Source organism: Arachis stenosperma, chromosome 10 (genome assembly GCF_014773155.1).
Source record: "Arachis stenosperma cultivar V10309 chromosome 10, arast.V10309.gnm1.PFL2, whole genome shotgun sequence".
NCBI lineage: Eukaryota > Viridiplantae > Streptophyta > Magnoliopsida > Fabales > Fabaceae > Arachis > Arachis stenosperma.
In genome coordinates this window covers 104,801,338-104,826,102 of record NC_080386.1, presented here as the reverse complement: position 1 = coordinate 104,826,102, position 24,765 = coordinate 104,801,338, and the positions used below count along the sequence as shown (strand labels likewise).

Sequence of the window (24,765 nt, the reverse complement as noted above, 5' to 3'; positions counted from 1 at the left end):
AGAAATCACCCCCAGCAATTTCTGATATGTACAGATCGTGGCTCTATCACGCGTACGCGTCGCCCACGCATACGCGTCACTTGTCTGCGGCACAATCCACCCATATGCGTACTTCACGTGTGCGCGTCACCTAAAAGCAAAGCAATTATGGCAAATTATATATCTTTGTGAAGCCCCGGATGTTAGCTTTCTAACGCAACTGAAACCATCTCATTTGGACCTTTGTAACTCAAGTTATGATCGATCGAGTGTGAAGATGTCAGGGCTAACAGCTTTACAGTTCCTTCAGCTTCTTGTATTCCTTCCATTTTTTGCATGCTTCCTTTCCATCCTATATGCCATTCCTGCCCCTGTAATCTCTGAAAACACTTAACACACATATCAAGGCATCGAATGGTAATGAGAGAGGATTAAAATTAGCTAAATTAAGACCAAAGAAACATGTTTTCAATCATAGCCCAAAATTAGGAAGAAAAATATAAAACATGCAATTTCAATGAATAAGTGTAAGCTTAGTGGATAAAATCCACTCAATTAAGCACAAGATGTGCCACGAAATAGTGGTGCATCAATAACTCTCTCGAGAATCACAAGAACTCAAGTAGAATAAAGGTCGTACTCTCGTTCCACCCAGATTCATAAGATTGAGAACGAAAACAATCCTTGAAATTGAATCAATACATTAATTAAAATAGAAAAGTAATAGTTCTAACCTATAGAAATAAACAGAGCTCTTAATCTTAACCAAAGAAGTTTAGTGGCTCATGACTTACAGAGAAAACTAGGGTTATGAAAAGTGCGGAAGAGAGAAGATCCCAGATACAAGAGATCTTTTCCCTTTTATACTAACCTAATTTGATACGAAAAATAAAATAAAATAATAAACCCTAAAACTAAAAAACATTATTTGTAAACAAAAATTATGAAAAGAAAATAAAATATAACTAATAAATGCTAAATCCACTTAAGAAGCCCAAAGAGGAGGAATTCGGTCAGCACTAGCGTTAAACACCATATTGGGCATTTAACGCGCTAAAGGGAGTGAGCTCGTGCATGTTTGAGTCCCTTGCCGGCGATAAATGCCAACCCAGGGGTGTGCTGCCAACTTTTCTATTTTTAGCTCCAAACTCTGCCAAACTGCTTCGAATTTTACCTGAAATCATAAAAACACTAAAACAACTCAAAACAGCATCCAAAGAAGATTTTTGAACTAAAATTAAGTAAAAATAAATAAAATCTAACTAAAATAACTAGAAAATGATAAGAAAAAGGGTACAAGATGCTCACGTATTACAACACCAAACTGAAACTGTTGCTTGTCCTCAAGCAACCAAAAACAATGTAGGACCAAGAAGAGAAAATGTCTGAGACTTGAGTTGTCATTTAAGCTCAAGTCTAGTTACTGAATGGGGCTAATGATACAATGATTCTAGATAGGTTTGGCATCTCACTATCATTTGAAGCTTAGAAGCATTGGTATCCTTCAAAACTAAAACTCGGATGATATTATAGATTCTCTTCTTTAGGATCTAATTGATTCTTGAACACAGCTTTTTCTTTCTTTTCTTTGGTGCTTCGCACCTTGAACCTAGCCATGACTCTAAGTGTTTTATTTTCAAGCCTAACTTGATACACAAACACTACAAGTACTTAACTGGAGAACTCCTTGAGTTCAAATTTCTCTTTCTTTAAGTGGTGCTTAGAGCCTTAAGCATACTCTGTAACAACAATTGGTCACGACTTTAAGTGTTCAATCTTAAGGGTTACTTAATACTCTTACACCACAAGCATATGGTTAGAGAAAACCACTCTTTTGAGCTTTTAGATCAATTTTGACCCTCATAATCATTGATGCTCAAAGCCTTTGACCTTTTTCTTTTGATTTTTCTTTTCTTTTTCTGTTCTTTTGCTGTTTGTTTTGCTTCAAGAACCAACATTTTTCTTATTTCATAGAATGAATAATACTTCTCTAAGTTTCTGTTCCTCAAGAACCAATATTCTTAACCCCAAAATCAAGTATGCATAGTTAATTCATACATTCAAAAATAGAGATAGTGCCACCACATCAAAGTAACTAGAAAACTCATAATATATAACTCAAAATCTCATGCATTATACTACTTCCTTTTTCTTTTGATAATTCTTAAAGCTCAGTGGACGATACATGAGACATCCTTTAAACATAAACATAAAGTACTAAAATAAATAACTAACTAGAAAGCAAGAAAATCTGGCTAGTGATCATGCAATTCAGAATAGAAAACAGAAATTAGAATGAAATATCGAAAAACAAAAATAAGATAAGGGAGAGGAGAATAAAACTCAACCACCTCAGTCATGGTGACTGCTGCTCCCTCTGGAGAATTATCTCCAACGCATCAGCTCCTCTATATCGCGCCCTTGCCTCCTCTGTTCCTCTATCAGCTGGCGAAGGAGAGCAGAGTGATCCTGATGCTCTATCCTCAGCTGATCAACAAATGACATCAACTCCCCTATGGATGTGGTCAACTGGTTTCAGTAGTCACAGAGAGAGAAATAAACTCCCTAAGGCATCTCCAGTAGATCCTGTGGAGGCGGTACAACTGGTTCCTGCTGTGGTCCATGCCCGAGCTCTCTAGCATGAACGTGCTCCATACCCTTTTTTATTATCGGCCTATTAACATCAATCGGGGTATCTGCCTCAATGTGAGCTCCAGCTACTGCACATAGGCGGCAGATAAGGTGAGGGAAAGCCAGTCTCACAGAGGTGGAGGCCTTGTTAGCTATCCTATAGAACTCCTGACGGATCACCTCATGCACCTCCACCTCGTTGCCGAACATGATACAGTGAATCATCACTGCTCATTCTACTGTAACCTCAGAACGGTTACTCGTAGGGAGGATGGAACGTTGGATGAACTCTAACCATCCTTGAGTAACTGGCTTGAGGTCATGCCAACCTACCTGGTAGGGCTGACCTCTAGAATCCCTCCTCCACTGAGCTCTGGGGTGACAAATGACGTGTGAGCATCTTATACCCTTTTTTTAGTTATTTTTATATTGTCTTTAGTTAGATTTTATTAAATTTTATTATATTTTATTGCAAAATTATTTTTGGATGCTACTTTGAATTTTTCTTGTGTTTTTATGGTTTTAGGTGAAATTCGAAGCAGTTTGGAGAAAGCTAGATTAAGAACGAAAAATGCTGGCAGCTCCCCCCTGGGCGCTGAACTCCCACCTGGTGTTCAACGCCAGCATACGGCATGAGATCAGAAGTGCTTCCCTCTCTCTGGTATTCAACGCCCAATCCTGATGCTGAACGCCAGCATGCAGTCCGTTTCACAATCAATTGGGCCTCCAAGTGGATTTAGCACTTATGTCTATCTTATTTTATCTTTGTAATCTTTATTTTAGAATAATATCTTTTAGGCTAGCATTTATTATTAGGTTAGTATTTAAAAGAGAAGATCAACTAGGTTTAGGATCTTCTTCCTCCTGCATCTTTTCAAAACCCTATTTTCTTTGTAAGTCATGAGCAACTAAACCTCTTGGTTAAGGTTAGGAGCTCTATTTATTTCATGGATTAAGATTATTATTCTTCTATTTTAATTAATGTTTGATTCATATTTAAGGTGTTGTTTTCGTTCTTAATTTTATGAATCTAGGGGGAAGGAGAGTATGACCCTTATTCTGCATGAGCTCTTGGGATTCTCGAGAGAGCTATCTCGCTTGGGCTACAATTTGAAAACACTCCTCCTAACCTGTGAATTACCTAGACTAATTGGAATTTGTGACATAAAATACTGTTAGCTTTGGATAATTGAGGCTTTTGTGGTGCTAAACTAGTTTTATGAACTTCACCCTCTGATCTGAATTAAGTGACCACGAGAGTGGCTGTTGACGAGGATTAGAGGAGATTAAATCACTAAGAGATTAAGGTTTAATCACTTATGGTTTTCCATAGAATGAATCACTCATTGTTAAAATAGTTGGTAAGACATTTTAATCTAGAAAAGCAAACATCTTCGAGGCCTTAACTATTTTCTCATCATTGTTTTACACCAAACCTGTTTTATTTGCTCTCTTTACTTGCTATTTTACTGTTTATGCGTTTACAACAACAACCACCTTTTACTGTTTTCCTGACTAAGTCCAACAGGATAACTATTGCTTCCTCAGTCTGACAATCCTCGTAGGATCGACCCTCACTCACCTGAGGTATTACTTGGATGACCCGGTGCACTTGCCAGTTAAGTTGTGAGAGTTCTAATTTTGCGCACCAACAAATTTCAGCAAGAATATGATCCAACCTTTGGTCAGTGTTGACCTTCCGAGTGTATGAATGAGGGCCCTCTCTGGATGGTGATAATTGCAATGTCACCCTCACACTCTTTGGGCTGAAATCCATGATATGCCCTCTGACCATGGTGCGCCAGTTCTTTGACTTCGGGATCACGCCTCTGACATGCTTCTAAGTCACCCAAGCATTGGCGTAGAACTCTCACACCATCAATGTTCCAACCTCGGTTATGGGGTTAGCCAGAACTTCCCAACCCTGTCTCAGAATCTGGTAGTTGATCTTCGGGTTCTCATCCAGCTTTAGATCGAAGCGGACCTCAAGAATCACTTTCTTCTTGTGAACCACCTCATAAAAATGATCTTCATGTATCTTAGACGAGAGCCGGGTGATGCCCCATGGGTCAGAGGTAGGAGCCTTCTCTTTCTTCTTTCTTGAAGATTCTCCGATCTTGTGTGCTATTGGGATAGTAAGAGAAAAAAACAGAGCGCCCAATACCAAACTTAAAAGGTTGCTCATTCCCGAGCAAAATGAAAATAGAACTAAGAAAAGGGAAAATAAAAAGAAATAAAGAGATAGAGGAGAATGGGGAAGGGGCTTCGGCCTTGGCTAAAAAGGAGGGGAAAAGGGGGAGTGTGTATGGTTAAGGAAAAATAAGAAGGGAGAATAGTGTGAGGTGTGGTGAAAGTGGAAGTGAAGTGAGGTATTTATAGGTGGAGAGGGGGAGGTTTCAGTTATGGGGTATAGGTAGGGGAAATTGAATTTGAATCTTGGATTGTTGGGAGGAGAGATTGATGGGATAGATGAGAGTGGATTGGGTGGAGTGGGAGGTGAGTTGAGAGAATTAAGGGAATTGATAGGATGGATGAATGTGGATGGAAAAGTGGGTAGGAAGGAGAGAGTATGGATAGGATTGAAAGGGGAAGTAGGTGGTAGTTAGTGTTTAACCAATGGTAAAAAGACATCATTCGAAACCTGAAATCTGCTCTCGGGGCATTAAACGCCGGTTCTGGCATTTAACGTCAGTAGGGGATCGTCCTCTCTTTTTTTGGTATTGGGACGAGCATCCCTGGCGCTAAATGCCTGTTTAGCGCCCCAAAGGGCCTAAAAACACTTGAAAACACCCAAATTGGGCATTAAATGCCACCCAAGTTCCTACTCCCCTCATGGCGCTAAACGCCCTCCCTGGAATTTAGCGCCCCAAGCATGTTTTCTCCAAGGTGTTCTATTTTTCTGTCTAAATCTTTCTGTCCCTGTTCTAAGTGTTGTACATGATCACAAACATTAGAAAACCTAGGAAAACTATGAAGATCAATGGAAAATAAAATTAAATCAAACTACAATGAAACTAACATAAAACAAAAATAAACTAAAAGATACTTATGGTTGGGTTGCCTTCTAATAAGCACTTCTTTACCGTCACTAGCTTGACGGTCAGCTCCTCTAAGGAGGAGGGTCATAGGGGCTCAGATCTTCACCCCTCATTATGAACTTCTTTCCTGTACTCTCATAAATTAGCTCAACATGCTCTAGAGATAGGATTCTGTTCACAGTATGTGGTACGACTGGACTTCTAGTGAACACCACCTTCATGCCGGGTGAGAAGTCCTCAGTAGGAATCTTATTGTTCCTCCAACCTTTAGGTACCTTCTTCTCGGAACCTCCTCCATCTTTGGTGGGTGGTAGTGAATGCCCAACATCAAACTTAGGTTTGATGATAGGGGAGACTGTATGGCTTTCCACCAAGTGAGAAGGCTTAAGAATTAAGCTCTGTATGCAGGTACCTCTTTTGTCAGAGAGTGGTGGAAGTTTGAAAACCTTAAAAATCATCCAATCCTCATATAACCTCAACACCAATTCACATCTCTCAACGTCAATTAGGGCGCTTCCAGTGGCTAGGAATGACCTTCCTAGGATGATGGAGTCATCAGTATCCTCTCCCATGTCAAGTATCACAAAATCAGCAGGGAGGAAGAGCTCTCCAACCTTGACCAGTACATTCTCCACTAGCACATATGCCTGCTTCCGAGATTTGTCAGCTATCTCTAGTGCTATTCTTGTTGCCTGTGCTTCTTGGATTCCCAGCTTCTTCATTACGGATAGAGGCATCATATTTATGCTTGAAGCAAGGTCACACAGTGCTTTCTCAAAAGTAATATTCCCAATGGTATAGGAAATCAGGAAGCTTCCAAGGTCTGGCATCTTCTTGGGTAGCTTCCGGGATCCCGCATCTTCTCACTCCATGCTTCTTTTGTTGCGTCGCTAAGACTAAGATTTTTATACAGCTTACGTGATGATCTAGTATTGTAGATTGAAGTCTTTGAGTCCGTCTAATTTTACCCTATTTATAGGTTGCAAGAATGGACTTGTCCCTGAACAATCTGACCACGACCTGATTCTTTCTTTTTCTCAAGCCATGACCTTGCTTTGACCCTGATGAATTTTCATCGTGGTACACCCATATTCTATCTTGCCTTGTCCTTCAAGCCCCACGTTATTGCATTGTGTTCATATTTACCACATGGTATACCCTAGTTTCGACCCATTTCTTATCATTTATACCCTTGACCTTGACTATCTTTCTTATTGTAGTCGAAAGTGTTGTTCCCTAATAGCCAAAGACTTTATTTATCGACCTTAAATTTTGACGAATTGTAATTAAATTACTTGATAAGTCAAAATTTACACCAACACAATGAGACAAGTAACAAAGGGCGAGCCAGCTTCTTGTCCATCTGGACACCAAAGACATCTCCCACCTAATTTATAATATATCTTAATGGCTATATTGAATGGAACAACAAAGTTCCGTTTCCGTATAGCATAATACCATAACTGCTTCCAATTTTTTATTTGTATGCTATTCTTTTCGACATAGTCATCAAAAATAGTCACAAATTATGCAAAGTACAAAGTCACAACAATAGAACTTACAAATTTCAACAACCAATTTAAGACACACCGAAACATATATCAATCACAACTAAAAACATATGATACTTTATTATATTAATGCACTCTTTGAGCAGTGTTGAACACTCCCAATGTTGCTCCTAACATTGTCCAATGTTGCTTTCGAAAACTGATTTAGCCATTACTATTTTATCCCATGGTAAGCTCCCATGCACCTCAATGTCTCAATTCACGTTTTTCCTTAATCTCAGCATAAGATCCTTCAATCCCTTCATCACTAAAACATTTATCCCATGCTAAGGGTGGTTACATGAGACCCACCAACTAGACCTAACATGTGACAAAAGTTTTGACTATGAAATTAATTGGTGACCAAATTTATTTTTGTCAGATAAATTGGACAACTCTTAATCCTAAATATTATAAAATCACAAATTCATGCATATTACTCGTTCACATACACCACTTAAACTCTTAAAGATTTTCATCTACTATTTGGTCTTTGCCAAATTTCAAATTCGAATAACATATTAAAAAGCACTATCACTTACCATTCAAATAAAACCTTAGCGGCATTGGTGACAAAATTTGAATGCGTTGAGAGGTAGGACACACAATCATTTTCGTTTGTTTACTAGCTTCCATTTTTAAGCTTAGGATGCTTATGGCCAAGCAATGCAGGAACATGTTCGAGGATGCCATGATTGATTGAATCGGGTGAAAGATTTTCCATGGCTACAGAAGCAAATCTGAATCCAAAATCCAAAAATCCAAATTACATATAACAAAATCTAAAATCCAGAATCCAATATTCAGAATGATTAATTCATATAATTTAGAATTCAAAACAAAATGATTAATTTATATAATTAACACTTTGTGATTGATCCATCTTTAACATACAACAAAGAAAAATTAAAATCAGCAAAATATCAACAAACTCCACAATAAAACTAAAATCAACAAACTCCATAGTAAAATCAACAAACCCCAAAGAAAATTATGAACAAAATTAACTCAGCAAACTTCGAAGTAAAACTAAAATCAGCAAACTCCACAGTAATATCAACAAACTCCACAGAAAATCAGTAACAAAATTAACTCAGCAAACTAATTAACTATTATCACAAAAAACTATGAATAAAATTAACTTAGTGATAGTGAGCGAAACCGTCGGCTAGAATCTTATCTCAAGAAGATTTAGCGTTGTAAGTATAGTTCCAAGCCAACAAGCAATGCCCAAATCAAATGTGAATTCAAATATGTAACTATTCAAACCAATTCAATTTCGGGAGTGTTTAGTTCCTGGGTCGTCTCCCAAGGACACTTGAGATCAATGAGTGTACAATTCCGGTTGTGGTGATCAAGTGATTTTCAATGAAGAGATAAACATATGAAAAACAACATACAAAATTGTAATAAATGAACTAATAAAGGAATTAATAAACTAACTATGAAATATAGACAAGTAAGGTATAAAAGGGATTAATGTAAATGTGTATGAAAGATTTAAAACATAAAAGGTATCTTGGCTTTGAGTGAGCTAAGGGTCCTTTTCTTGTTGGAACCCCAACTATGACAATTTGAATGGATTAATCTCACTTGATTAACCCTCACATCGGAGAGTAAGTTAAATGAGCATAAGTGTTCTTAACCCACAAATCCTAAATTGCTTGCTAATTGCCTTAGCAACAAATTAGTATTAGCGGGAACAAGAACAATTAACAATCTGAGAATTTACACTAAATGTTGGACATTCCAACTCTAGGAACCCAATTGCTCACTTTTCCCAAGCCAAGAGATAGAAAACTAGTCCAAAATCATAATTCACATTTTGTCAAATACTTGGTGGGCAAAAACATTAAACATGAAAAAAATGAGAAAATGCTTGAAACTAAAAACAACAAATGAGCTCAATCAACAATAACAACTCAAGAAAATATATAATAATCACCAATCATCAAATTCATCAACAAGAGATTGAAATTGCAAAAGAGAAGTAAAATTGAACTATAACTTGAATTATAAGAAAAAGTAAGAACAATGTAGCTATAAAGAGTAGTAACAAAGAGATACTTACAATGGAAGCAAGCAAAATCCAAGATCAAAATTGGAAATGGAACTTGAATGTGAAACCCTAGTATAAACCCTAATGGAGATTATGAAAAACTTAGAGAAAAACTATACTAAAGCGTCCTATTACTACTCCTAAGCTACCCTAATGTTATGCTATTCTCCCCTCTTCATTTTTCCATCAAATGAGCTAAATTTCTTTAGAAATGGGCCTCCAATCCACCAAAATTGCAAGTCACGTACAATTTTAATGAAGGCATGTGCGGGCACCTGTGCGTACGCAAGGACGTGTGCGCATGCACACTCTGCCAAAATCTCCTCCTATGCGTACGCACAAGTAGTTGTGCGCACGCACACTAGGCGATGCTCTGAATGTTCGCGCGACGCGCACAATGCAGCTCACGCGCACGCGCTGCTCTGCTTTGATGCTTGTGCGTACACACGCAGGTCTGTGCGTACGCATACATCGCTGTGCTCTTTTCCTTTGATTCTTCATGCTTCCTCCTCTTTGCATGCTTTTCTTCTATTTTCTCCAAGCCATTCCTACCTTATACATCTGAAATCACTCACAAACAACATCAAGACATCGAATGGAAGGCAAATGGAATAAAATTGATCGAATTAGGCACAAAAGAGCATGTTTTCATAATCAAGCATAAATTAGGAGGAAAGTTTAAAAGCATGCTGTTTAAGGGAATAAGTGCAAGTTTATATGATGAAATCCATTCAATTTCAACAAAAAATCATCATCAAATATGGATTCATCAATTCTCCACACTTAAACAATAGCATGTCCTCATGTTAAACACATTCAAAGGAGATATATGAAAGGAAAAACAACTTATTCTATGTACTACCTAAATGCATGCAACTATCCTAGAGGTTACTTACTAATATGTACTCTACTTAGAGTTGGTGAAAACGAACCATGAAATTCCAATCCATTACAAAGAAGCTTTAGGGCCAATGCAAAGAGTTCATGAACTAAGATCAATGTCTCCAAAGAATTGAATTAAAAGTTTTAAAACTAACCAGTCAAACAACTTGCAAGAAGATACAATATGAGATGTAAGAACATAGAATTGAGCGATCGAATCCCTCACCGGATGTGTATTCACTCAATTCGCTCAGTGTTTAGGGCTTAATCACTCAATTCTCCTTTTTTTCATGCTTTTCAAAGATTTGCAAGTCATCTAACAATCAACTAGTATTTGATGCATGAAAAACAAATATCATGAGGTCTTTGGAGGGTTGTAATGGGGCTAGGGTTTAGGTAGGATAAATATGGTTAAGTGGACTTAAAGAATTAGTTCTTTGATTAACTTAAGTGTCCACCTAATCCTATATCACTTATATACACATAACAACATAACCTATCTACCCATTCTTCTCCTATCTCACCTTATCATGCACTTTCTTTTCAAAACATGAACATATGCATCCTTTATTTAACTTTTTATTCCACATTTCTATTATATACAAGTTTTGTTTTTTTTTTTAAATTGAACTATTCTTGTCTTTGTTAGCACAAGAGATGCATATGACTTAAATAATGAATGCATGAGCATTACCCAATTGCCAATTTTTACAATGAGTCCATGCCTTTATCACCCATGCTTCCCGACAACTTTCCCCACACTTAGAATATACACCCTAATCCAGCCAAGCTAATCAAAGAGTAATTCAGGGACATCAATTATTTTTTCGCTTAAGAACAGTAATGTGCTCAACATTAGAACAAAAGGGAATTTACAGGCTCAAAAGGGGTTCACAAAGGTGAATGCAAGGGTTAGCCATATAGGTTAGTGAGTTTAACGTCAAAGATGACCTCAATCATGCTAAATGCATCCAAACAACAAATACAGGACATAAAGAATCATGCAAATCAATGATCACAATAAAAAAGGAGTATAATCACACAAGAACAAACATTATGGTTGAAAAATGCAACCATCTATTTGAGCTCAAATCTTACAATGTATGTTGTTCTAGCTCATATTCTATGTTCTACAAACAAAATACTCCAAGCAAGTTGAAAAATTTTAAAAAAGACAAAATTTTCTTCAATTCAATCATGGTACGCCCTAAGAAAGATTTCATGGAGATTTCTTGGTGTTTCACCAAACTTATTTATATTATAATGCAACGTGCAAACACTAACTACTATATACTATAAACACTAAAGAGATATATACAAATAAACCAAATAAGATGTAATAGACATAAAACTACTAAAAATGAAGAAAAATAACTAAAAGGGCATTGCAAAGTGTCTTGAGAAAAGAATTTTTTTTACCCCGCTCGAAGTCGTCGATCTTCCGCTACACTTAGTTCGTGCACGGTCTTCCGTGCATGCTTACGATCCGGGAGAATGAGAGCCTCGGGGTGCACCTTCAGCTGGTGGTCTCGGAAACGGGTTGGTCACCTTCATCATGATCCTCCCCAACTAGCTCGGAAAAAGCCTTAGGAGTTGGGTCGGGGTCTCTTCCTTCTAGCTTTGCTGCTATCCACTCGAAACGCTCGCGCTCCAAATATTCCATGTGGTGGATATCATGCAAGATGTCTTGGTATAGGTCCGGAAGAGACCGGAAAACCGGTAAAGGAGTTGATGAAGGTAATAACAGGGCACAACGACGCGTTTTGGGCAATAACAAGGCACGCTCCCTTGTTGAGTAGCAGCTTTCTTCTTCTCTTCTTTTCTTCATTGCTGCTCTCACTTCCTCTGCCAACCCCTCAGGCAACCTCGTCGGCCACCACCGCCGCCGTCAGCCGCCATCTCTCTCTCTCTCTATCTCACATAGTCTCTTTTACATCTCTTTTATTTCTCTCTTTCTTTCCTTTCTCTTTCCTTTCTTCACCACTGGTGAGTTTTTCTCCTCCGATGCTGTTCTGGCGAAACCAACCGCCGCAAGCTCAGAGTGGCTATAAGGAGTGCCATTGTTTCCTTCTCAATTCTTGTTTTCTTCAGCCTTTAATTTTCAGGATATTATTTAACTTTTTATGTTGATTTTTGCAATTGTATTTATTTTCTTTTTATGATTGCTTCGATTAAATTTATTGCTTTTTCTATTTTCTCTGTATTGCAAGTGTTGATATTTGATTGTTGGGTTGATTATGATTGATTTGAGCATTGATTGCAATAAGTTCGCACATTGCATGCCACATGTTTGATAAAATACCTCAATGAACATTTTGCTTGATTCATATGACATGGCCATCATATGCTTTCAATTTATCTCTCATTAGGCATATTGTATACATCGTGCAACTTCAATTATGACTTTTGATGATAATCAAGTTGAATTTCCTTGTTTGTATGCTTTAAGTTCCAAACAGCCAAATCTTTCATGACTTGTGTACTTTGTCGATGGGTGATTTTGGTTGTAAATGCATTGTATTTGTGGTATTCAAATTTCATTGTTCATCTTGGAATTTCGATTAAGCAACTACTGTATACATGTTCAACTTTTGATGATGTCTTGATCAAACATCTTTTGGCTTTAAATCAAGAACATTGTACATGTGATTACCACTTCTTGAGAATGAACAATTGACATTTCCCTTTGAGTGAATGGTTATTGTTGTTGTACGACCTTTTTGTTAATGAACTTTCATGCCGACAACTTCAATGACCACTCCATTCAAAGAATTCATATGAATCATTTGGTGCTTGCTTGAAGTTGCTTTCATGTCCATGTTTTATACTTGCAACTTAAGCACTTAATTTAGAAGCATTGAGCTTTGAATTGGCTAAGTGTGTGTTTACCATGTATCCGGCCGGTGTGTATGTTCCAACCGCGCGCACCCTTGGAATATACACATTGTTTTTCTTGGAAATTACACAACTTTAAAAGCTTTCAATTAAGAATTAAATTTTCTTGACTTCTTATTCTTATATTATTATTGCCCTATGATCTTGAAAAAATTTTTTGTTTGCACTTCAGGATGCAGAAGAAAGGTAAAGTACCGGTCACTCTACCAAGATATCTCATCTTTTCTTCCCCAAATCTAAATCTTTTATTTCCCTTCTTATTTCTTTCTTCCTCCTTTTCTTACTTTCTTCTTCTTCATCTATTTCACTTCTCATCTCTCTTCACTTCCATTCTATTTCATTCAATTTATTTGCATACCCTCATTCATTGCATTATCTTCATTGGTGTTGGAAATTTATTTGGGTCATTGTGGATTGTTGCAAAATTGTTTGGCAATTATCTTTTAATTTTTAAAGGGTTGCTTGCATGTTCAATTTATTATTTTCATTAGATTATATACCATGCATGCTAAGTGTTTGTGAAAACGCCCGTATGGCATTATGCACTGTTTTTCAATATCTTTTATCCTACTACTCTGAATGCCTGCTTTTCACGAAACCCTTTTTCATATCATATTCATTATATATAATTGTCATTACAGACATGTTATTAGTTTGGAAGACTTGGTAATCCAACTTGGACATTGAATGCTTGATCTATGCTACTCATGCCTTTGCCAGCATGCCAATAAACATCTTGCATTTAACTGTCATCACATGCACTTACTATATTTCCATTGATGACTTTTCACATGTAGTCATGACCATGTGTTAACATCATTCTTCTTTACTGTGCATTGATTACCACCTTTTCCGCTCTCTTCCTTGCTGGATCCCCTAGCTTTACTTGTTACTTTCTTTTTCCCTTTTCAGGATGGCCACCAAGAAGGGTACAAAGAAAGCTACTCCCAAACCATCGGCAAGGAAAAGAACAAAGAGAGCACCAGCTGAGGAACAAAAATCCCCGTCCACTTGTACATCTTAGCATGCACCGAGGACAGTGCAATCTTTAAGTGTGGGGAGGTTGATACCGATCTCCATGGGTTAGTTACTCTTCTGTCTCAACACCAATGGTTTATTTTCCTTGTTAGTTGTTGCATTTGCATGTTTGTTTGATTTTTTTTTTTTGCATATTTTGCCACTTGGTTGAAGTAATATTTTCTTTTTCAAGAACTTTTTATAGTATTTCACTAATTTAAATTGAAAAAATTTGTGCTAAATTTATTTGAAGTTGTATTTGGAACATGGTTTTTGAGCCAAAGAACACACAACCTGTGAGATTTTAAGCTTAATTGCATGGTTACATTATTTAACCATAATATTTTATTCTTGTGTGTTTTCTTCTCTATAATTGCAATCTTTACTTTGTTCCATTCTATATGTCCATTATTTAGTATATTTACATGTTTGCATATGATTGAGGCCATTGTTTGATTCTAGCTCACCATTCCCAAATTAGCCTACCTTTACATCACCCTTGTTAGCCCCCTTGAGCCTTTAAATCCCCTCTTGTTTTATAACCACATTACTAGCCTTAAGCAGAAAAACAAAATAAAAATCCCAAGTTGAATCCTTGGTTAGCTTAAGAAAGAAATTGTGTAATTGTTTAAGTGTGGGGAAACTTTATGGGAACACGGATGATAGAAACAAGGTAGAAAGTTAAAAAGAATAAAGATATTTCAAAATAAAAAATTTTTTTGGGAAGCATGCTCATGTGAAATCAAAGTAATTAAATTACCATGTGCATATAAAAAAAATTTTCAGTATTTAAATAAAGGGGATACAAAAGAATTCCCCAAATGCAAAATAAAGCAATGCACATGGGACAAAATTCAAAAATAAGTTTGATACATGAGCATGTAATACAAAAATGGGAAAAATTTGGGTAGCTAGGTAAAGAATTTTAAATTTTATAAAGTATGTATATGTTAGGTGAGATCTTAGACTAATCAAGGATTCACTCTGTTAGCTCACTTAGCCTTATATATGCATCCCCACCTTTACCTCAGCCCCATTACAACCTTGAAAAGATCTCATGATGTTTGCATTAGTATACTAAATATTTGTTGATTGGTTAGTTGAAGAACAAAGTTTAGAAAGTATGATTAGAGTGAAGTACCCTATACACTTAAGAGATTAGAGTGATATACACTACCAGTGAGGGTTCAATGCTTGATTCTATGTTTCCTGCTTTTATGAGCTATCTTCTTACAAGTTTACTTATTTTTACTGTATGATTTGAATTAGTGAAATCCAGTTCATATTTATTCTTGAAGGATTTATTTACTTTTTTTTACCAAGTAGGTAGAAACATTTTGCATGTAGTTGCATTCACATTCATAGGCTGCATTGCATGAGTCTTGCCTTTCCCTATTCATTTATTTGGTCTCCTTGAGTTTAACATGAGGACATGCTAATGATTAAGTGTGGGGAGGTTGATAAACCACTATTTCATGGTTTATATTGTATTTAATTGAGTGGTTTTATCAAGCTTTTCACCCACTTATTCATAAGATTTGCCTGATTTTACAATTCCTTCCTAGTTTAGTTCTATGATTGAAAACATGCTTCTTTGGTCTTAATTTAGCTAATCTTGATCCTCTCTTATTACATTCGATGCCTTGATCTGTGTGTTAAGTGTTTCAGGCTTCATATGGCAGGAATGGCTTAGAGAATAAAGAGGAAGCGTGCAAAAATGGAAGGAACACAAGGAATTGAGGAGATGACCAGCGAGAAGTCACGCGGTCGCATGGCTCATGCGACCGCACGAAATGGAAGAAATCAGAGTGATGCGTTTGCGTGCCTGACGCGACCGCGCGGATTGGAAGCTACACGAACGACGCGAAAGCGCGGACGACGTGCACGCGTGGTACGAGAAATGCTAAGTGACGCGAACGCATGGACGACGCAGACGCGTGACGTGCGTGATCTGCAGAATTACAAAAGTCGCTGGCAGAGATTCTGGGCCGCATTTCAACCCAGTTTTCGGCCCAGAAACACAGATTAAAGATAGGAAACTTGCAGAGACTCAACATGCTTTTCATAATTCATAATTTTTAGTTTAGATGTAGTTTTTAGAGAGAGAGGTTCTCTCCTCTCTCTTAGGATTAGGATTAGGATTTTTAGAACTTAGGAATACTTTTATCTCATCTTTTTATCAGGTTCAATATCTTTTTATTTCGACTTATCTTAATTGTTGATTATTGATGTTGCTTATTTGGCTTATGACTCTTCATATTTGGATTGATTTTATTTTATTAATGCAATTGAGGTATTTCAGATTTATATGATACTGATGCTTGGGCTCTATCCAAATTATTTTCATTCAAGTAGATTTTATTCCCTTTTGGCTTTGGTTAATTAATTGGTAACTCTTGAGTTATCAAACTCGTTGTTGACTGAAAATTGGAATTTTTCAAGAATTAATTTGAGTTCCAATAACTCTAGCCTTTCCCAAGGAAAGACTAGGACCTGAGGAATTAAAATTAATTCATCCACTTGACTTACTTCATAGTTCAAGGTTGACTTAGTGGGAGAAAAATCCAATTCTCATCACAATTGATAAGGATAACCGGGATAGGACTTTTAGTTCTCATACCTTGCTAAGAGCTTTATTAGTTATTATTTTAAGGACTTGTTATTTTATATTACTTGTTCAACCCTTTTGAAAACCCCAAAAATATACTTTTCCATAACCAATAATAAGAACATACCTCCCTGCAATTCCTTGAGAAGACGACCCGAGGTTTAAATACTTCGGTTATCAATTTATTTAGGGGTTTGTTACTTGTGACAACCAAAACGTTTGTAAGAAAGGTTGATTGCTTGGTTTAGTAACTATACTTACAACGAGAGTTTACTATAACCTCTAAACCATCAATCTTCCGCTCTTCAGTGATTATACTCATTTTTTATTGTAATCATTGATTTGCATGATTCTTTATGTCCTGTATTTGTTGTTTGGATGCATTTAGCATGATTGGGGCCAACTTTGATGTTAAACTCACTAACCTATATGGCCAACCCTTGCATTCACCTTTTGAACCCTTTTTGAGCCTGTAAATTTCCTTTTGTTCTAATGTTGAGCACATTACTCTCCTTAAGGGAAAAAACCATTGATATCCCTGAATTTCTCTTTGATTAGCTTGGGTGGATTAGTGTGTTTATTCTAAGTGTAGGAGAAGTTGTCGGGAAGCATGGGTGATAAAGGCATGGACTCATTGTGAAAAATTGGCAATTGGGTAATGCTCATGCATTCATTATTTAAGTCATATGCATCTCTTGTGCTAACAAAGAGAAGAACAGTTCAATTTTTTTTTAGAAAAAAAAAAGAAAAAAACTTGTACATAATAGAAATGTGGAATAAAAATTTAAATAAAGGATGCATATGTTCATGTTTTGAAAAGAAAGTGCATGAGTAGGATGAGATAGGAGAAAAATGGGTAGATAGGTTATGTTGTTATGTGTATATATGTGATATAGGATTAGGTGGACACTTAAGTTAATCAAAGAACTAATTCTTTAAGTCCACTTAACCATATTTATCCTACCTAAATCCTAGCCCCATTACAACCTTCCAAAGACCTCATGATATTTGTTTTTCATGAATCAAATACTAATTGAGTGTTAGATGACTTGAAAATCTTTGAAAAGCATGAAAAAAAAAAGAGAATTGAGTGATTAAGCCCTAAACACTGAGCGAATTGAGTGAATACACATCCGGTGAGAGGTTCGGTCGCTCAATTCTATGTTCTTACATCTCATATTGCATCTTCTTACAAGGTGTTTGACTGGTTAGTTTTGAAACTTTCAATTCAATTCTTTGGAGACATTGATCTTAGTGCATGAACTCTTTGCATTGACCCTAAAGCTTCCTTGTGATGGATTGGAATTTCATGGTTTGTTTTTGCCAACTCTAAGTAGAGTACATATTAGTAAGTAACCTCTAGGATAGTTGCATGCATTTAGGCAGTACATAAAATAAGTTGTTTTTCCTTTCATCTATCTCCTTTGAATGTGTTTAACATAAGGATATGCTAGTGTTTAAGTGTGGAAGAATTGATGAATCCATATTTGATGATGATTTTTGGTTGAAATTGAATGGATTTCATCATATAAACTTGCACTTATTCTCTTAAACAACATGCTTTTGAACTTTCCTCCTAATTTATGCTTGATTATGAAAACATGCTCTTTTGTGCCTAATTCGATCAATTTTATTCCATTTGCCTTCTATTCGATGCATTGATGTTGTTTGTGAATGATTTCAGATGTATAAGGTAGGAATGGCTTGGAGAAAATGGAAGAAGAGCATGCAAAGAGGAGGAAGCATGAAGAATCAAAGGAAAAGAGCACAGCGATGTATGCGTACGCACAGACCTGCGTATGTACGTACAAGCATCAAAGCAGAGCAGCGCGTGTGCGTGCGCGTGAGCTGCATTGTTCGCGTCGCGTGAACATTCAAAGCATCGCCTAGTGTGTGTGCGCACAACTACTTGTGCGTACGCACAGGAAGATATTTTGGCAGAGTGTGAATGCGCACAGGTCTGTGCTTACGCATAGGTGCCCGCACATGCCTTCATTAAAATTGTACGTGACTCGTGATTTTGGTGGAATGGAAGCCCATTTCTGAAGCAATTTAGCTCATATTGAAAGGAAAATGAAGAGGGGAGAATAGCATAACATTAGGGTAGCTTAAGAGTAGTAATAGGAAGCTTTAGTATAGTTTTTCTCTAAGTTTTTCATCATCTCTATTAGGGTTTATACTAGGGTTTTACATTCAAGTTCCATTTTCAATTTTGATCTTGGATTTTTCTTACTTTCATTGTAAGTATCTCTTTGTTACTACTCTTTATAGCTACATTGTTCTTACTTTTTCTTATAATTCAAGTTATAGTTCAATTTTACTTCTCTTTTGTAATTTCAATCTCTTGTTGATGAATTTGATGATTGGTGATTATTATATGCCTTCTTGAGTTGTTATTGTTGATTGAACTCATTTGTTGCTTTTAGTTTCAAGTATTTTCTCATTTTTCCATGTTTAATGTTTTTGCCCACCAAGTGTTTGACAAAATGTGAATTATGATTTTGGGCTAGTTTTCTATCTCTTGACTGGGGAAAAGTGAGCAATTGGGTTCCTAGAGTTGGAATGTCCAACATTTAGTGTAAATTCTCGGATTGTTAATTGTTCTTATTCCCACTAACGCTAGTTTGTTGCTAAGGAAATTAGCAAGCAATTTAGGATTCATGGGCTAAAAACACTTATGCTCATTTAACTTACTCTCCGATGTGAGGGTTAATCAAGTGAGATTAATCCATTCCAATTGTCATAGTTGTGGTTCCAACAAAGAAAGGGAGCTCGAACAGAGGAAGGGAAGTAACTGCGGCGACAGAGGAGATGGCAACACTGGCAAACAGAGAAAGAGAGCTCAAACAGAGGAGATGAGATGGGGGGCTGTGGGGGTTGTGGTGGCTGAGGGCTCCTGAGCTACGGCAGGGTTTTTTTTGTTTAGTTTGTTCTTTACTCACATTTTTCAGAGAGGAGAGAGATGAATGGGACTGAGGACTGGGTGTTGGTAACCATCTAGGTGTTTTTTTAAGGGTCAAATAGGTTCCGTTTTGGAGGGTCACCAAACCGAAATACTACTAAAAAACCGGCCGATTCTTCCGTTCACCAGTTAATCGTCGGTTCAACTGGTTATTTGTCAAGAAATTTTTGAAGTCAATCGAACTATCTTGGTGACCATTTTCAATTTTTGAAGTCAATCAAAAAATAATATTTAATAAATATCATATAATCATAAAAAGAATAATAATATTGTAATTAATAAAAATATTTGATATTTTTATTTATACATATTTAAAAATATTTATATTAATAATTATGAATAATAAAAAATATAATTAATTTAAATATAGATGAATATAAAATTAAAATAATATTAACAAAATTATTGTATATTTTTATTGTATAATTAATGATTAGCATATAAGGTAGCAAAGAATAACATAGTTTAGTGGCCAGGGGAGCATGCGATAATATTATTACTGTCCAGAAAATCTTCCATAGCATTGAAAAAAATTGTTCTAATAATCTAATAATAAATATATAGACTTGCTACGCATACAAGTTTTTTTGGCATACAAGTTTATACAAGTCTGTCCAACCCCAACAAAAACAACTCTCAATTTAAGCAGCGTGCAAACACGCGTTTCCTTGACTTTGAATAACGCGAAATGAGAAACGGTTCTTCTTCAACGTTTGTATTCTACGTTCTTCCTCCTACTTCTTCTCCTTCTTTGCATTCCTCCTCATTTTTCTTCAATTCCTTCTTCTTCTTCGCGTTTTTATCCTCATCGTGGTTCTTTTTATTGTTGTTATTGTTGCTGCATTGTTTTCCTCCTCATCTTTCTATTGATTTTGCAATATTATGTATTTTTTTCTTCTTTGTTTTTTTATCCCAAGAAGAATTATAAAAAAATGAAATAAGAAGATAAGGAAGAAGCAGTAGAAAATGAAAAGGAGGAAGAGGAAGAGGAAGAGTTTTGAATTATACAAAACTTATCAGAACAAAAATACACCCAAATATCTTTGTATTACACCCAAATTTGCTACAAATACAAAAAATGTTTCCTCTAATGCTGCATTTTTTTCCTTCTTTTTTTCCTTATTTCTTTCGTTCTTTAGTTAAATGAATGTAAGTTCATTCTCTTCCAAGTAATTTTGCAGCATTATGTGTTTCTTCTTCTTCTTTGTTTGATTTTTTTGTTTTTATTCTTGTTAAGAAAGTAAAACAAGAGAAACTTTATAAGGTAAAACAAAAAGAAAAAAATGAATAAGAATAAAAGAAAAAGAAGATGGTGATGATGATAAAAAAAAGAAACAGTTGAAGATGAGGAAGAGTTTTGAATTATGCAAAACTTAACAAAATAAAAATACATCAAAATATCTTCATGTTATACCCAAATTTGCTGCAAATACAGAAAAATATTTTCTCTAATGCTGCATTTTTTTCTTCTTCTTTTTTTCGTTATTTCTTTCTTTCTTTTAGTTAAATGAATGTAAGTTCATCCTCTTCCAAGTAATTTTGCAGCATTATGTGTTTCTTCTTCTTTGTTTGATTTTTTTGTTTATATTTTTGTTAAGAGAGTAAAACAAGAAAAAACTTGAGAAAGTAAAACAAAAAGAAAAAGATGAATAAGAAAAAAAGAAAAAGAATATGGTGATGATGATAAAAAAAAGAAGCAGTAAAAGATGAGAAGGAGGAAGAAAAAGAATTTTGAATTATGCAGAACTTATCAGAATAAAAATACATCCAAATATCTTCGTGTTATACTCAAATATCTCAGTGTTACACCCAAATTTGCTGTAAATACAGAAAAATATTTCCTCTAATGCTACATTTTTTCTTCTGAATTGAACCACACCTCCACTTGATTGGATTCAAAACAATAAAAGGAGGAGAAGAAATTCCAATGAAAAAAGAAGGAGGAAAAGGAGGAGGAGGAGGAGGAGGAAGAGGTGGTATTGATGATGATGATAACGAAAAAGAAGAAGAAGAACGTGCAGTAACAGCACGAAGCGCGTGAATATAAATGACTTGTAAAGACTTGTATGGGAAAAACGCTTGTATGTAGAGAATAATTCATAAAGATATTAGCTTTAATCAATATTGGGTGCAGTTGCATATGAGCTGTGTTAGGAGTGCTAACTATAAGGTGAAAATTAATGGAAGTCTGTCTAACAATATCATTGTGGCTGAAGTTTTCACTGTATTAATGGAGGAGGCTAGAATGAAGGAAGAGATTTCAAGTCTAAAGATTGCTCTAAATGCACCTCCTATAACTTAGTTTATGTTTGTGGATAATTGTATTATTTTTTGGAGGCTAAGAAGAACGAAGTCTACAATCAAAATTTGATTTTAATTAACTACACTAAAGCATCCAGACAGATGATAAACCTTGAGAGATCGGGTATAACATTTGAAAATTGGATGCCTTTATAGACAAGAGTTAATATTAAAGATATCTTTGGCATCAAAATCTAGGATAATCCAGGTAAGTATCTAGGGCTAGCTTATCAATGGGGAAGATCTAAGGTTAAGGCATTAGAATGGATAAAGGAAAAGGTTATGGAGAAAGTAGAAGGGTGGAAGGAAAATTTTTGAACCAAGCAGGTAAAGAGATCCTTATCAAAGAAGTTATCCAGGTGATCCCGAGTTAAGCCATGAATGTCGTAAAATTTTCAAAAATCTTTTGTCAGTAGTTAAATTCACGAATTGTGAGATTCTGCTGGGCATGCTCAAGAAAAGAAAGGGGGATTTATTGGAAGAGTTGGAATAAATTGTGCGTCAATAAAAAAGATGGAGGATTAGGATTTAAGGATTTTCAGAATCAAATTTTAACTTTCTTAGCTAAGCAAACTTGGAGGATAAAGGAAAATTCTAATGCATTATGGGTTCAGATCTTAAAGGCATTATATTTTTTAGATTGTGATTTTTGGGAAGCTAAAGAGAAAAAGAAAACTTATTTAGAATAGTATTTTACAAGGAAGAGATTTTATTCGAAGAAATGGAAGGTGGAGTATAGAAAATGGGAAGAATATCAAGATTAATTAAGAAACAAAACAGACATCACTGACCAGAGTTAGTGAGTTAATGAGAGAAAATGAAAGGTGGGACATTAAAAAGATACGACTGACTTTTTCAGAAGAGTTAATAGAAAATATTATTAGAACTCCAACCAGAATTCTTAACAAGGGGGATAGTTTGTTTTGAATCTATTCAAGGATAGAGTATATAATGCGATGACAGGATATCAAGTGGCAAAAAAAGAAAGTTTGGCAAAAGATTCCGATAACCCCTCGTCTAGCGCGAACTTTAAGGACCTATGGAAGAAGGTTTGGAGGCTTCAAACTCTCAGAAGATAAAGAATTTTATTTGGAGGGCAGTAAATAACATCCTTGTGGTAAATAAAAATATTTTCAAGAAAAAGATTGCGAAATATCTTATTTGCCAAATATGTGAAAGGGATATAGAGACAATAGAACATGTTCTCATGCTATGTCAACAGACAAGGACAACTTGGTTTGGAATGCAATGCCAATGCTGTCCTATACACGAATCAGTCTCTAATTTTGAAAATGGGCTTCTTAAAAAAATTCAGAGAATTAAAGAGGGAAGAGGGAAGGGATACAGGAAGGAGAATTAGCAGTATTTATATCTTAATATAGGAGTTTTGAAAAACAAGGAACCAAGAAATCTATAAGAACTATGAGGTTAATCCCACAACTACAATCATAAAGGCTAAGACTCTAGAAAAAGAATTCTTTAATGCAATAGAACAACTAGCCAACAACAACTCAAAGGAGAATAGAGCTAGAATTCCAAGGGTTACCTGGCAACTAAATCCTAGGGGATGGATTAAGATCAATGTTGATGCAACATTCTTTAAGGACAGGGGATAGGAGCCACTGCGACAGTTGTTAGAGATAATTTCGAAAAGTTTTTTGCTGGGAATGCTAACAATATTCAAACCTTGTCCATCCAGGTAGCAGAAGCATTGGCTATTAGAAATGCTTTGTATTAGCCCATAATTTACAATTGAATAAAGTACTAATTGAACCAAATTCTCTTATGTTGGTGCATGCAATCAAATCTAAAGGATTAATGGCAGAGATTAACGTCATTCTCCAAGATATTTTTTAATTAGAAGAAGGAATCTAAGAATGTGGATTTACCTGAGCTCCACTTGAAGGGAATTAACTTGATCATTGAGTAGCAGCCTTGGCAGTTTCTAACAACCTTGGTAATAAATTGTGCACTGAACCACCAGCAAATATTACAACCATCCTTAGAAGAGAGGTCCATTTTCTATCATCCATAGAAGGGCGGCAGAAGAGACCTAGATTATGTTCTGATGGTTTAATTGTATCAAGAATTGTTAAGTGCCACTGAGATGAAGGCACTGTTGAACAACCCTTAAAAAGGATGCAATTCAGAGAGTACCTAGTATTAGAAAAAAAATGCTAGTAAAACAGAAGAAAGTTACAGAGTTTCATATCACAACAAGTCAGAAGATAATTGAGCACCTGATAACAATTGAAAATACTGTCGGTCGTTGCTAGATATCTTCTTCTTCCGCCTAGATGGAAGAATGGTGGAGCTCTTTGTCGATGGAGGAGGCCTAATCGGACATTGATACATTGCACCTATATCTCGACATCCTTGGCGAAGCTCTCCATACAGAAGATGGGTTTCTAGTTTCTACAGCAACTAGGAAAAATGCTTAGTGGCTTTGGGTACTGGTTCAGTAACACAGCGGAAGTGAAGGAGATAGGCTTAGGTGTATGATTAGATTAAGAAGCCAATCAGGGGTTTATAAAGGGGTCAGGTCAGGTTGTTGGACATGGTCCAGGTGCAAAATAAACATATTTTATAGAAAATAAACTACTAAAGATTTTCTAAATGATTAAATTGCTTAATGACCTTCCAAATTTATTAACTACAAAATATTATAAAACGCCATAAAAATCTTCAACTATTAAATATATATATTCTTAAAATTAATTTTAGAGATTAAATTTTGATATTTTTTTATAAATATAATTAGAAAAATAAAATATTTGTATTTAAAATTAATAATTTTCTGCTAACTATATTTTTTATACATTTTTAAATGAGCAAAAATATTT

The 24,765-nt window shown here is 35.7% G+C and overlaps 1 long non-coding RNA gene across 3 annotated transcripts; it reads right to left on the bottom strand.

Annotated features, from left to right (window-relative positions):
- Positions 1-9,331: 9,331 nt before the first annotated feature.
- Positions 9,332-24,404, bottom strand: LOC130954462 (uncharacterized). 3 transcript variants are annotated; one of them, XR_009076310.1, is made up of 4 exons: positions 24,163-24,404; positions 23,812-24,051; positions 23,469-23,637; positions 9,332-9,818 (listed from the first exon to the last, which is right to left on the bottom strand). It is a non-coding gene; the product is annotated as an uncharacterized LOC130954462 (long non-coding RNA). The 3 variants fall into 3 exon arrangements; XR_009076309.1 differs by lacking the exon at positions 9,332-9,818 and having other exon boundaries at positions 21,041-23,637; positions 23,812-24,079; XR_009076308.1 differs by lacking the exon at positions 9,332-9,818 and having other exon boundaries at positions 21,041-23,637.
- Positions 24,405-24,765: the final 361 nt, after the last annotated feature.